Source organism: Haliotis rufescens, unplaced genomic scaffold (assembly GCF_023055435.1).
Source record: "Haliotis rufescens isolate VD_foot unplaced genomic scaffold, xgHalRufe1.0.p SCAF_4, whole genome shotgun sequence".
NCBI lineage: Eukaryota > Metazoa > Mollusca > Gastropoda > Lepetellida > Haliotidae > Haliotis > Haliotis rufescens.
This window is the reverse complement of record NW_025964112.1, coordinates 35,308,990-35,324,165: the sequence shown is the minus strand read 5'-3', so window position 1 is coordinate 35,324,165 and position 15,176 is coordinate 35,308,990. Positions and strand designations below refer to the sequence as shown.

Here is a 15,176-nt window from a genome sequence, read left to right as displayed (position 1 = left end):
AACGGTAGGATAAATCCAAGCAATATTAAATTAGGCCTGTGAAACAATTATGTATAATGTTATTAAGTACATGTATACGTAAAAGACGATAGGTTTTGCCTTCATATAGAGGAAACAAACAAGCTGGTACGTCTACCTGAATAATTCCTTAAATGGGTCCTTTAATGTCACTAATGATCATAAGTACATGAAGCCCTGTATTGGTAAATCAATTGTGATAATAAATAAAGTTCTTACCCCAACTTTCACTTATGTAATATCTTATGTTACCAATGAATGTTTACTGAACACCTTTAAACAACGTTTTAAGCATGTCCTTTCGGAGTGCAAAGCAGTGATGTAATGTTCAGGTACATGTAATGTTCACCGGGCAGTTCCAGATTACGTTGTGAAATAGGCATCTACAAGACTATTGCATTACGTGAGACAAATTTCTTTTGATGCTGTGAAAACCAGACCCTCCTCCCGATCGTCTGAAGGCGATTCCATGCAAGTAATCCGATAATGAAACTGCATTGCTCAGACTCTCAAAGGAATTTCATTTTCATTTAATATGATAATAGTATAAAATGAGAGAGTGCGCGGTGGACCATATAATCATAAAAAGCAATATAAAATGACCATAAAAACCAGAGATATCCTGTACCTAGGGAAGGTAGTGGGGACAGATTGACGGTTTTGTGTACGTGGAATCCTGAACATTATTGAGGCGATACTCTGTGGCATATTACCACTTCGCAGACCCCATAACAATTCAAGTTAATCAATGGAAAATCCTGACAAGATATGCAGCTTGAAATTTCATCTACTAAGCCGCCATGGCAAGGCACGGGGATGTTGTTCAAATACAGCTCATGCGATATTAGCCTTTCTTATAGCATAAAACAGCTCTGCAAAAGCAGAGTCCATTGTATGACTCCTATTATATAATAACCATGTGTTTATAAATCACTATGGAATCGTGATGATACCAGGTATTCGCGAAAAGTTAAACTGATCCTGTCCCACTAGTGACACCCATCACATATAACAAAGCCATTTCCATAATCATATGAATGTTCTGCCAAAAGCAGAGTCGATTGAATGATTCCAACTATATCATGAACATGTGTTTATGCATTACTATAAAATAGTGATAATACCAAGTGTTCACACCGGTGGCACCCGTCACAAACAAATGCAAAAGAAAGGCGTTCACCTGAAGCATATTGTACAAGCCAAAAGAAGGAATAAACATCCGACATCTTTTTTGTCAAATTTGAAAATGTCATCCACATGTCTACTATACAACTTTTGAAAGCTTTACTGATGCCTCGAACGTTATATCCTTGATCAAACAACTTCTGAGTAAGAGTAAGTATGACGCTCTTTGAAATTTTAGGAGAAAATGCATGCTCGATTGTACCTAAGAGACCTGCAGAAATATTGCTCGACAATAAAGGGAAAGCTGACTATTGAAAAGTTGAAGTCATCCAACTTGTCATACATACTTTTGGAGATTGTTAAATATGCATAAATCTAAATATAACAGATGAGGCGGACTCTTTTATTTCTAGTTCAACTATGGGTAAATCAGTGGATAGGAATGAGCTATTTGATGGGTATAAAACGATATCAGATCATCGATATACCTGAAGCTTATACGTTAAAGTGAGTGAGTATGGTTTTACGCCGCTTTTAGCAATATTCCAGCAATATCACGGCGGGGGACACCAGAAATGGGCTTCACACATTGTACCCATGTCGGGAATCGAACCCGGGTCTTCGGCGTGACGAGCGAACGCTTTAACCACTAGGCTACCCGACCGCCCCGCTTATACGTTAAACGTCTTGCCTTTCCCCAATATTCTACATTGATGATAGCAATGAGGAAGTCCAGCATATTGTTTTATCAGTAAACTTCAGCCAGCATTTGCTGTTAATTTTGACACATTTGGCAAACACATGCAAAGGCAAGTCAATTGTACAACTGAGAACAACACAGAAACATATGGTACATGTCAAAATAGGGAATTGCATCAGACATAATCTTTGTCACTGATGCTTCAAATTTAGAAATGCTCTCCACATGTCCACCATGTAATCGTTTTGACGCCTTACTGAGGCCTTATATGTTATAATTCCTGATCAAACAAGTTTTGAGCAAGAGACGTATAGCACTCTTTGAAATCTTCCTGGAAAGAGCATGTCCCATTGTACCTCAAACGTTGTGAAAATGTAGATGCTAAAGGCTGGAGTTGCTGGAATATTGCTCGACTTGAAGGGAAAGTTGACTATTGTAAAGTTAAAGACATCACTCTTGTCATAAAGTCTGTTGGATAGTTTTTGTCACTCTGGATATTAATGCTTAAATTTAATTATGACACGATGAAGCGGTTTTACTGGTCTTTTTATTTCTAGCTCAGGTGGATAAATCAGTGGCAGGGAATTGGTATATGACCATTGGTGAACCATACCAGATCATCGATGTACCTAAAGCCTATTAGTAAGTGAAACATCTTGACGAAATTCCCTGAAATTTCCCAATCCGAGCAGAAAGTCTGACTCGTATGCATAAAGAAACAGACCAGCAAGGAGGTGAGCACAAGTTGTCCCATGGGGATGCCTACTTTTTGCCCTATGCCCTATCCCCAATTTCCACATAGATGTAACCGAAGTCCAGCCTTTCACAAATTGTTTTTCTCAGTTATCTTCAGAGGACCGAAGGATTCCGGGACAGAATGGTCCTCGGCAACCCATGCTTGTCGTACGGGGAGACATAATGGGTCAGATAGTCAGGCTCTGTGACGTGGCTGAAAGCGTGTAATCTCACCCCGACATGGAGCGATGCCCAACTGATCAATCACTGAATTGTCTGGTCAAGACTCGACCCATCTTGGATGAAATGCATGCGCACAATCATGACTTATTGGTCTTGCAACCAATATCATAAAGGAGGAATAATAAGATTCGAACAACAAACTGCAATGTCGGTGACTACTACACCACGTTTCTATAAGTGTATGCAATGCCTCTTCTGTAATACAATAAAACATGGTGATTGCAAATTTCGAACCTCACTAATAGGGAAGTTTGTTTGTTATATCCGAAATGTGGTACTCGCGAAACCGTGTCCGCCTTTTTGGACTCTTCCAATATGCGTTATATTATACACAGTCACGTGTATATGCACATAGTCTGATTGAATATACTTATGCCATATGTACCATCGAGTTCTTGGTATTCGTAAATGGTAACATGGTAACTCTGATAATCTAAGAAACACGTATCGCACTCAGTGAAAAGAGTGTAAACAATCTTGAACAGGATTGAACAGCATGTTTTTGTCACGTCACCTTCCGGCCATCTCAGGGACGCTCTTTTTCGAAAATGCCAATCGTGTGATCGTTAGATATTGCTTATAAAAGACATGCAGGTGAGATGATAAGTTCCTGTATCGGGAAATGTTTTAGTAATCAGTTTGAACCGTGATTGTTTTTTCAACAGACGCGATGGTTTCAACAAGCTGTGTGTTAACACGTTGGTATGAGTGTTAAATCTCGGCTAATTGTAATGGGCACTAATTGAGATTCATCTGTAACATTTCTGTGGTGATAATGTGATTATTATATGAAGTATATGTGATTTACAGTTGGCAACAATTTCACTGGCGTAAAATAGAAGTTTTTGACGTAAGTTGTTCAAGTTTAAATATTACAACGTATGTGCCTACAGTGTTAGAGACCTCAACAATAAAATACAATCATTCACGCAGAAATGCAAGCATAAATGTCATAAATAACAACACAAAGTATGCATGTAATTGCTGCGTGTAATAGGAAGGTTTGATGTAATTCATGGATCATGTTGATGACATGGATACTTTTGTAGCAAATAGAAACATATGATGGTAATCGGTCTCTCTATATGCAGATGAATACATGAGAAGCGTACAAATACACCAGTCAAGAGCTGATGGGAATTTTTACATGACCAATCCATATTTATTTTTGCTTTGCGGTTAATAACTCCCACGTCAATGGCTGTTACTGTATTCGAGTGAATGTTGTTTTACGGCACAGTGAGGAATATTCCAGCTACACCACGGCGTTTCAAACCAATAGAGTCCAGGTACACCAGGAAGCTGGAGCAAGAACAACGACCCACGCCATCGGGGTATAATGCCACGCTATCAACCAAGTCACCGCACCTGACCACCCGATTCCTGTTTCAAAGACATCGTAGGAGTATAGTTCACGTGCTCTCTTGGCTTGTAAATTCTCAAAAGATCATTCAAAATGTAAATTATATCATTTTTATCTTGTTTACAAATCTTCTGAAACAATAGGTCTACATGCCGAAGGAAGGAAAAAATGTATGTTCAGATCCACTGGAGATCAATTACGAGGACAAAAAATAATTAGTACTGCAATGATAACATAAATAATAACTAGAATTTGGTGTGTATTTTGAAGGTTACATGCATTTCAGTTGGAGAAAGACTGCTCATTTGCATTTTGTTGAAAATAGCTTACTATCAAACGAACGTGTGTTGTTTCTCTTACGTTCGTAATACTTATGGAGGAATCATTCGTTAAACAACACAAATTAACTGTCCTATGTATTTACAGGAGCCAAAGCCACCTCAAAACGTTAACGTTGTTTAACGCATGTTCAGTTATTACCAAATGACAAGTACAACAGAAAACGGATTTGCTGTGTTACTGTGTACACGTGTGCGACACATTATCCATTATTTATAGTTACTAAGATATGGAATATACCGAGCAAACAAGACAATGCTGTGACAACCTGTCTCTTAGCTGACTTTGCAACAATGTCGGATTCTATGCACGGTAATAGACTAAATGTTTTATCACTCCGTACACGAAGTATCAAAAGACACTCACATTTATTTGCACAACAAAAGACAAAGTGATAGCATAACATGTCTAGAAACGTTCAATGCATTGTTCTTAGATTCGAACACTGAACAGACAGGTCATGTCCATGAGATCAACTCGTAAAGCGAAAGGTAAAAACAAACAGTTCTTTGAGTGACACGGAATGACACGGAATGAACCAAGTCCAGATTAGGCACACACGATCGTCATCGGGCACTGATCATGACTGAAGCTAGAAAACGCGGCAATGTTGGCGACATATCTACAGGTTCGTCGCACTACGATCTACGGTCTTATTAAACAGACAGACAGTGCGCAGGATCGTCCAAGAAGCGGAAGTCAACGTGTAACGTTTCAACCCAAAGACATGGTTAAGATCCGTTCCCACTAGCACTAACGCCACATACCAGCGTCATCTACAGCCAGGCAGATAGTTGGTACCCATCCCAGACCTGTGTCAGCAACTGCGTTAGATGTCACCAGTATAATCTCCAGCGACGATGCTCACACTTTCGGTGTGCGTTTCTTTTGGAATTGAGTACATATACGTAATTGGTAATACCTAAGCAGCAAACTATCTCTGAGAAATCACATTACACCTCTGTATCAGATATAACGTCATTTCTCCGTATTTGAAATGTGTCCATGACAACCCGTGTGAGGATTGATCCAACCCTGTCATAAAGTACCAAGTGGCCACAAGTCTCAATGGTGTACCTTGATCCATTCAAAAACTAGTCTCATTAGTTTTAGAACCCATTGGTTAAGAAGCTCCACGCCTCTGAATGATTGGTTCTGTGGTGCCCTTTAGAGTCTGATGAGGCGATGTTGCACTGTTTTAGGTTCACGGGGGAGCCAAGGTGTCTTGTGTACGAACAGCAGACAGCACTGATGGCACTTGGTTCCCTGACCCGGAGCTATTATATGTAGAATCTGCAAATGGACGTTGGTCGGCTAGACATATTGGTGTAGTTATGGTTAAGTGTCTGGCAGAAGGAAGGGCTGATTGATCGACTTCATCATCCCTGTGGCTCATCCATGCTCATAATCGGATACTTTGGGCAGTGTCTGATGCGTCTTGGTTAACGACTTTGTCTATTGGTTTCTACATGTTGACTTTTCATGTGTTACATGTGCGCATCAGAGCAGGGCAGTTTCATTACGAAATCTTACCACACATATGAGTTGCTTGACCCAGTCGTCTGGGCGTCCCAAACGTGCTATATTCCTGTGAGGGGAGGTAAAATTGGGCTACACGTCGCGTCCAAGTTATATGCACTTAAATAGCGACGTGCATGTGTGTGTGTGTGTGTGTACGTGCGTGCGTGCGTGCGTGCGTGCGTGCGTGCGTGCGTGCGTGCGTGCCTGCTTGTACGAGTCCGGACTGATGCCGAATTATAGTGCTAGCTCACTGAGATACCATGGCGCAGTTTAACATGAATACCCCACTCAGACACAGTATACTGACTTCGAGCCGACCAGTCCTTGTTTTGGCCCCTTAATGCCGACCGATGTGGATCGAACCCCGGACCTTCCGCTCTCCGGGAGGACCCTCTACCACTACACCACAGAGGCGGTCTATATTCCTGTGAGTTCGAATACAAGATACGCCCTGATTATGTACATTGGTCTGTCACCCCCATTTCACCAAAATGACAGCGTCTAAGAACTAACTCATTTCGGGCTTTCCTCTCACATTAAGCCGCGAATCACACGTCACTCGCACACACAATGCGGTAGCAGTTACTAAAAATGTATACTGTTTGTATACAAATCGCACTATTTCTTAGTCGCTACGATTACTCTTTATCAACAAAAACTGGCTCCCAAAGGCGATTTCGCTTGGGTTTGATCAAGCGATATCTACATTGTAGATATCGCTGCTATGAAATTGCATCAAAATACTTTGCAGACCATTGTGACGTCATTGTTACCATGACGTCACAATCCAATGGCATCACTAATGGCTCTGCTGCTGAAGCTGTTAGGAGTACTTTTTACACTTAAGACACTGCTTATTACTGTTTACATTATCGTTGATAAAAGTGGAAAAAACCCTCGACAATCCTCGGAGTTTTTCCACTTTTATCACTTGGGTTGATATATTTGATATCAAAAGACACTCGGCTGAGATTCTCTATTTATGCGTACATGTGGCTTTAAGTGTGCATATACGCTTATAGTGACCAGAATGATCAAAGATACATTTAACTTACACTAGTCTATACAAAGAGATCGACAGGGGAGGTTACAAGAAATGTTGCATTCATGTGACAACCGGAGAATGAAAGGATTACGTAGGATTCGACCACACTGACAATGTGTGAGACAAACTACCTGTGATGACAGAGAGTACGTATCCATATGACGAAGGTCGACATTAAATCATACATTGGTGATTCTAACCTCGACATCTAAAATAAACGAATATCGACGTTTTATCCTGTCCCTTGCCCATCCTTTTCTGACAAGCGCAGTTGATAGATTCTTTAGTTATAAGACTAGATGCGAATACTGATTGGACAAGCACAGAACAACAGGAAAGTATTCAAGAGGGATTAGGGGGTTCTCGAGACATCTCAAACATCATTTGTATTGATTTTCCTCACAGGCCTGTGTTTATCATGGTCCTATCTGCCATTGCAGACTGTTTTATACGCTGTGATCTGAACTGGGTCAAACAGTGGCCTTACATGTTGGAGCCTAGTTAAGGTTGAGAAGTATCCATGTTTGGGTAATAAGAGTATATACACTGGAAGTAGAAAGACAAAGGATCTCAACATACATTTTGTATCTTTATCACATGGTGACAGGCTTAAAATACTAGGGTTTAAGGCGTTGTTTGACTGACTAAAGTAACTTTCGAATCCAATCCATTATAAACTTCTTTGTTATATAGTAAAATTGATGTTCAGCCATGTTTAGTTACACAAAACCCCACCACAAATCAGGAAAGCCATATTTAAGCTTATTTGGAACGTTAGCCAGTAGTTTATCGAGCAAGTAGGCAACGTATCGCTGAATAGAGTTTATTAAAAATAGTTGATCTCAGGTGACCTCATTTCGCATATTTCACGGATCTCGGATACCAAGGTTATTGAATTGATTATTCGCATTGAAATTGCTTTTGGGTGCAATTATAAACTAAACATAGTGCATATATCTTTACATCTTTGAACTACTTATTGATATATTGATGATGTACAACGATACACAGGGCAATTGACAAGACAGGGCAATCAACAAGACATTGTTTTTTTTGTGGATTGACAAAAGAGAAGTTAAACATAGTGTATCATGCTATTGAAAAAAATGAACACGTGTCTAAAAGTGTAAAGGGGAGAAAGTAACATTTATAATATATGCTAGCGTAGACGTACACAAATACACACTGTCTTTAAGCATCCTGTGGTATAGAAAATACTGATTATTGCCTTTTAATAGTAACATAATTATGGAACCATTTACCTGATTTGTTAAATTAAACAGCCAAAAGTACTTTGAAATTCATACATCAAACTTAACAGCCACCCTTACAAAACATCGCTCATTTCAATCGTCCTTGCAGATGACGCAAATTAGCCATTAGGTGGCAGGTTAACGCAAAAAAATAACATGGGTTGTGCAGGCAATCTAAAGGCGTTGTGAATGTAATTGCAATTGATATAAACAGGGTTTTGTCACGACCTGGATAATAAAAAAAAACAAAATGCGATCTTTCCATTTTTTTATTGTTAACATTAATCATGAATACATGCAGCATTAAGTCAGACTACACAGTCTCAGGCAACTCACTGCTATCCACTGCAATCTACTTTTGGAAATATTCTTGGACATTTTGGAATAAGGGGGATTTCCACACATGACTAAGCACCCGTTAGAATTGTTCCCCAGCAAACTATACTTGTCATTCGAAGTGATTAATAGATAGGGGTTAGGCTTGGTGGATGGAACGATTGCGTGTCATCGTACCCTGGTGTCTAGGGATGTTGCAGATAATATCAATCATTGGCCTGTCTTGTTTAGACTCGATAATTTAAAAGTCGCCGTCACATCACTGAATGTTGCTGAGTGCGACGCAAAAACAATATCAACCAAACAGTTAATGTATGCTCGACGCTATGTACCACTTTACCTTCCTGATTCTCTATTTAAGATTCGCCAGGAGAAGGACATACGCCGTATGCCGTAGTTCACGGCCAGAGTGTAAATATAGTTCTGTTCTGATGAACAGTAGAAAAGTGTTCATTAAAGCCATCGGTGGTAACAGTGAGCGCGAGTAACTAGCGACACTGGTGGAAGGGTCACGGCCCTTATCATTATTATTATGTACAGATTAAAATAAAAAAATGCAGCAAAGAGGGTTTGGTTGATCCTGTCACAGTCAGACTGGTTAGGCTCATCATCAGCGCAGGGCTCTTGCCCCCTCTACACGCAGCCCAGACAGCGAATGGGACTTCTCCTGGGGAGCGCTGCCTAGTTAAACCCACCCAGAGCTTTTTGGAGACTCCCCAACACTGCAGCCTTCTGCATTACCCAGATTGTCAGACGGGATGTATTCCTGGTAGCAAACCCGGGTACTTTCCCAACGTCAGTCAACAGATTGGGAGGTACCAAACCTAAGGCACCGAGAACAATGGGGAATCGGACAACGAAAGTGAGGTTCGCATATTTGCCATGTTTTCCCTCAATCTTGTCAATCACATTAGTGTCAAAGGGGACTGAAATTCAATGATTTAAATTATGTCATTGGATTTATCAAAAGGACAAGATCGGATTTGTTGGTTTGGATACGTTTAAGGCTGTAAATGGGCCTATTCCAAAGAATTTTGTATTTATCCTTTTCCAAGACGCCCTCTACATATTCCGGGTCGTACCATGGGTGGACCTCTGTGTCGAAACCACAAGCATTGCGAAGACGGTAATAAAATGATCGAGCTACACCATCATGTCGTTTAAGATACTGTGTTTGTGCCAAAGCTGGGCATCCACTGACAATGTGTTGGACAGTCTCATTAAATTCATTTCATTGTCTACATTTTATATTTACAATTTCATGCAAAATCACACATTGACGGTTTCTAGTTGGAAGTGGCTGGTCCTGAGAAGCAAACAGAAAGCCTTTTGTTTCACTTTTCAGGCCAGACGACTTCATCCAAGCGAAGGATCTTCTCAACACACTGCACATAAACCCGATGCAGTGGTCTTTAAGATACTTAGCCTCTCCCTTAAAAACTAAGTTTGGGCCGAGTTGATATGGCACTTCGCTTGGTTGACACTCATTTCTGTACCGTCTAGCAGTACAGAACCATTAACAAAATCAACATCGAAATTGAGATTATGTCCCACATCCTTGGCTCGTTTTAGACAACTGTGGAATGCCTTGTTTTCATCATGAGTCTTGACATGCTTCACAAGAGTATCATCAGACAAATAAATGTGTGCAAAAGTGCACAAAACAATTCTAACATGAAGAGCCCCAACGTCAAATCAAACCACGTCCTCCCATAATGATTGGTAAATATAAGCGGTTGAGGGAAGAGCGAGGGTGGTGGGATCTATTGTCTGACATGATTCTTCGTGTGAGGGTGTCAATACCCTGAATTTCCTGTTTCGTCGAATCAACAACGCCAAAAGAATATGAAAGAACGGGTACAGCATAAGTATTTGTGGCTTTTACTTTATTGCGAGCGTTCAGCTCTGAACTCCAGATTTTCTGCATTTTGATTATTTGTACTCTACCCGAAGTTTTCCCTTGATATGGACATTCTGGAGTGTGTCCCCAATCTGACCTTATACGAGATGGTCAATAACTCCTCCTCCAAGAAAACTGACTGATCCTCCTTCTTCTACCTTGCCACGTTTCAGATGAAGAATAGTGCATTTGTCGAGTCCAAAGGACATGCCAATATCATTAGAAAAGGACTCGAGAATTATTATTATTATTATTATTCTTATTACCAGTGATATTATGATAAATATTAATATCAAAATGCATAACGTTTAAAACATGTTCATTTATACCATCGGTGTTAACAATGAGTGCTGGTAACGAGAAAGGGTGTTTCTGGCCCATATTCGTGTTGTAACAATATCCAGTGATATTCTGATTATTTCATATTGATATAAAATACACGAAAGAACACCATTGTGTAGTTATTGCATCTGGTGTTGACAGTGCGAGCGAGTAACTAACACATCGACATGGAGGCATCAATTTGAATTCGTGTGCATGTCAGAAACGAATTATCTAGTGCCCTTTTACAGACATTAGCAAGACTTATAACAAGGTCATTGACAAGTGTATTAACTTGGGCTACGAGGTTGGTGGGTTATGTGATAATGGCACAGACAAAATAGTACTCTGTCGCGGGGTGGTGGAAATGATAAGATTAGGCGTGCGTGTCACACTACATTAATTGGGAGAGCTTCCGAGAATCCTTCAACCAAGCCTTGCTCGAAAAGCAGGAGTTCACCGTTGACTGAATTGGGAATGCAGTGGACAAAACTGTTCGTCTATTGATGCTGATAGATGACCTCAAGAAGACCACCATGAGCTTACGTTCTTCGGTGTCATGGATAAATGATGGCATGAACCGGTCTTCTTACTTTAAGTGTCTCACTGGAAGATTCACATAGCAGTATTAGTGGCACGGCTTTCCTGTGTGTTAAAATAGGACAGCGACGGCGGTAAGGAATTCGGATACTGTTCAGCACCTTATCAATGCATAAAACCTCATGCTCTACCACTTCCTCCCACTTCATCCCAAGAATGAATCCCATCAAAACAAAAATGGGGATTCACATTTTATTACATGGCTGATTGGTAGTGATCATACCAACATATTTAGTCAATGCTCAAGTTAGTTCAAGCAAATTAAGGTTTCACTTGGAATAAACTGCAACCGAGTTTATTTCACCACTGTGCATTTCTTCAAGCCTGTACAACATACTGAAAGTCCCAAACAATTCCAGTTTGGGAAATATGTCTAATCCAATGATTAATATATCTTCCATATTTCAGATCAATCTTTTGTTGAAAAAAGCACGTGTTGTGTTGCGAAATGGCCATATTATGATTCTAAAAACATATTCACAACTACCTAGAATTGTGGTAAAATCATTTATGTTCAATTTGTTCCGAGTTGAGTAAAATGGTCTAGATTGCCTGGACTAATTCTGTATGGCACAGACTTGATTATTTACAAGCCGGTGCGATATGGCTGTATTGTTGCCGACTGACGTAACACACTGATTAATTCCGTCCTATCATATCGCCCTTTCAACCACCGAAATCCACCCAACCTTTGATACCCATCCTACTGCCGTACAAAACCCTTGCACACGTCCGAAACAGTATCTGTGGTCTTATCTGACTTAAATGGAAGATGAATCGAATTATGACTGATGAAAACGGACACGACTAACACAGGCTGCTCACACAGCTTTGAAACCCAACATCAGTTCGTTCTTCAGGAGAATTACCAATTTGCTTATCGATAAACATTGCACAAATTCATATGTAACAACACAAATCAAGATAAGCGATAATTTCTATCCGTTAATTGAAGAAGAATGATTAATGTCAATACATTATCAGAATAATAAAAAATAATAATCAATTTACAATGGCTAAATAAAATGTTGTAACTACAGATGTCAGTACAATTCAAACACAGTGACCATGAGTCACTAGGAACAACGCTTCACGATAGGAATCCTCGCTTCGTTCCAGCGCCCCCTGGAGAAACCAGGCACTTTCTAGATGAGTTCCAGATCACGTCGACTGACTGGGGGTTGGCCACAGTAGAATTTGGAACCCTTTCAGGGAGAACCCGAGTGTTATATGATAAGATTCGGAAAGGACAACACTGGAGTCGACCAAGGAGATTATGGAGCCCTTCAGGCACTAGATATATCACTTCTATCGATTTTTTAGGGGATATCCTCAATCAACGACAAAGCTAAGAGTCATTGTTTGCAAAAACCTATCAGCTGTTCATTTTAACAAGGAAGGTGCGCCTTGATAAGAACTTTTACGGACACACAAGGAAAGGTCAATTGTGGAATGTTATTTGACTTCTTGATGAACACTGTGTTTTATGGAGTTGACTACGAAGCCAAAGTTGTTGATTCCTTCAACAAAATAAATGTAAGCTGGTAGTTTGTGGAGGCCGCGTTGCCCCTACCTACAGTTACAGAGGACGACGTGCGCTATTCCTTTCAACACATGAAGTGACACATGGAAACTGCAGTTATAAGTAAACTTTAAGGGTAGTACATAAAGGTCACTCAAACAGCCATGTCTCACACTGTAACAGTTCTTCTGATCCTTTGCTACTTGGCAAGCCATCAGTTCAACCATGAACTCCATGCCTTTACAACATGAATAGTAACAATAATGATATATCTAAGTACTGATATATAAGAATTACACAATCAGGTGGAAAAGGTACATGGGAAGATGATACAGGAGGTTTAATCCTTACTTAGAATTAATAGCGTTAGCGTGATAACATGTGTACCCTTAGTTCATGAGACTATGTTTAAAACCTTGGTCATGAATAACGATTATTGTTATTATTATTATTGTTGTTGTTGTTGTTGTTATTGTTAGATGTATGATAACTGTTAGTACTGCTATGAAAAGTAATAGCTATTGCTGGAGACCTAAAGGGTGCATACAGTTTTAATGATACATACATGTAAATGTTTTAAATACTTAGGAGTAAAATAACCAAAGATTCTGACAAGGGAAAAAACCATTACAAACGATTGAAGGCGATACTAAGTCGAAACATATTTAGTACCTTACTCATGGATAATATTTCGATTATAGTTTCAAAACAGTTATTTCTGAGGTATTATTGCCCCAAGCTTATAAGTTTTCACTTACAACAGGTCAATATTAAACTTCATGTTATTCAGTATATACGTACATGTAGTTACTATTAGTGTATCTATGGCCTGATTGTCATATATCGATGTTTGATATAGAGTTGATGCCTCCCTGCACGATCCATAGTATACGGTTTTAATTTTTTTGAATATAAACATCCATCACTACATCTGATATTCCAAAATACACCTTCTTTGAAAAGACCGATGGGTATGCATTCAAAACTTGTTCATATCCCTATGACAAACAATAATCTGATCTATATCCCTTAATTCCTGGACAAAAAACCAACAATAACGACAATAACAACCATCATCCGGATAGAATAGGTCCTCAGGAACCCATGCCTATCATAACAGGCGACACTGCTTGTCGTAAGAGGCGACTAACGGGATCGGTACGGTCAGGCTCGCTGACTTGGTTGATGCATGTCATCGTATACCAATTGCCTAGATCGATGCACATGATATCAGTCACTGGATTTTCTGGTCAAGACTCAATTATTTACAGACGGCCGTCATATAGCTATTCAAGCTGAATTGCTGAATGCGGCGTTAAACAACCAACAAGCAAGCAAGCATAAACTAGTGCATGCTGAAAGCTCGACACCATACCTCGGTCAGTGGATCAGAGTGCGCTCGATTGTCATTCTCAGATCCCTATTCAACATCCCTTGGCTAGTAGTCGCTACGCAGAAGGTGCGGTATTAGTCATTACCATGTGGAATGTGTATTTTACGAGGTAAAGGTATTGTTATTATACTTTAACTATAGCATACAGCTGCTACAATAGCACACTAATAGGCTTCTCTATAATGAGTTTTTTCCCTCGGTAAATGGTTTGAATTGCAGAATTTCTGCCACGTTTACTCAAACGACACTACAAGTGCTCAAAATTATATGAATGTAACACTGAATATTAGTAATGACACCAGGTTTTCGAAAAGGGTTATCATGTCCTATCCAGGTAACACCCGCCACGCTGACACGTTTCATGAACAGGTGTTATTTGTTTCCTAATGTCGCACCTAGCAATGCTCCTGGCACGGCCTGTACACAACGGAGTCTGGACTCATGAGTTGCTCCACGCCATGCTATCAATATATTCAACAAGCCTGACCACCAGATCAACAAAAGTAAGTGCCAGTGTGTACGGAAGTGTGACCTCCTAATGGAGGTCAAGCGACGTGTCACTTGTAGTAAATTCCTTTGAATGTCTACAATAAATTTTCCAAAATAACTTAACCCGGCACATCATTGCGAAACCTTAATTGAAAAGTTTATCTTTGAGATTCCTTCGGTCTTTCCACGAACGTTAAATAAAATGCAGACGATCTTAAGTACCTAAGCAACTGAGAAATGTAGACGCCATAAGCTGGGGCTGATGGTATATTC

At 39.9% G+C, this 15,176-nt stretch overlaps 1 protein-coding gene across 1 annotated transcript in view; it reads right to left on the bottom strand.

The window, feature by feature from the left end:
* Positions 1-15,176, bottom strand: part of LOC124149853 (BDNF/NT-3 growth factors receptor-like) — a 71,602-nt gene that overhangs the window by 16,828 nt on the left and 39,598 nt on the right. The gene's annotated exons all lie outside the window — the stretch shown is intronic.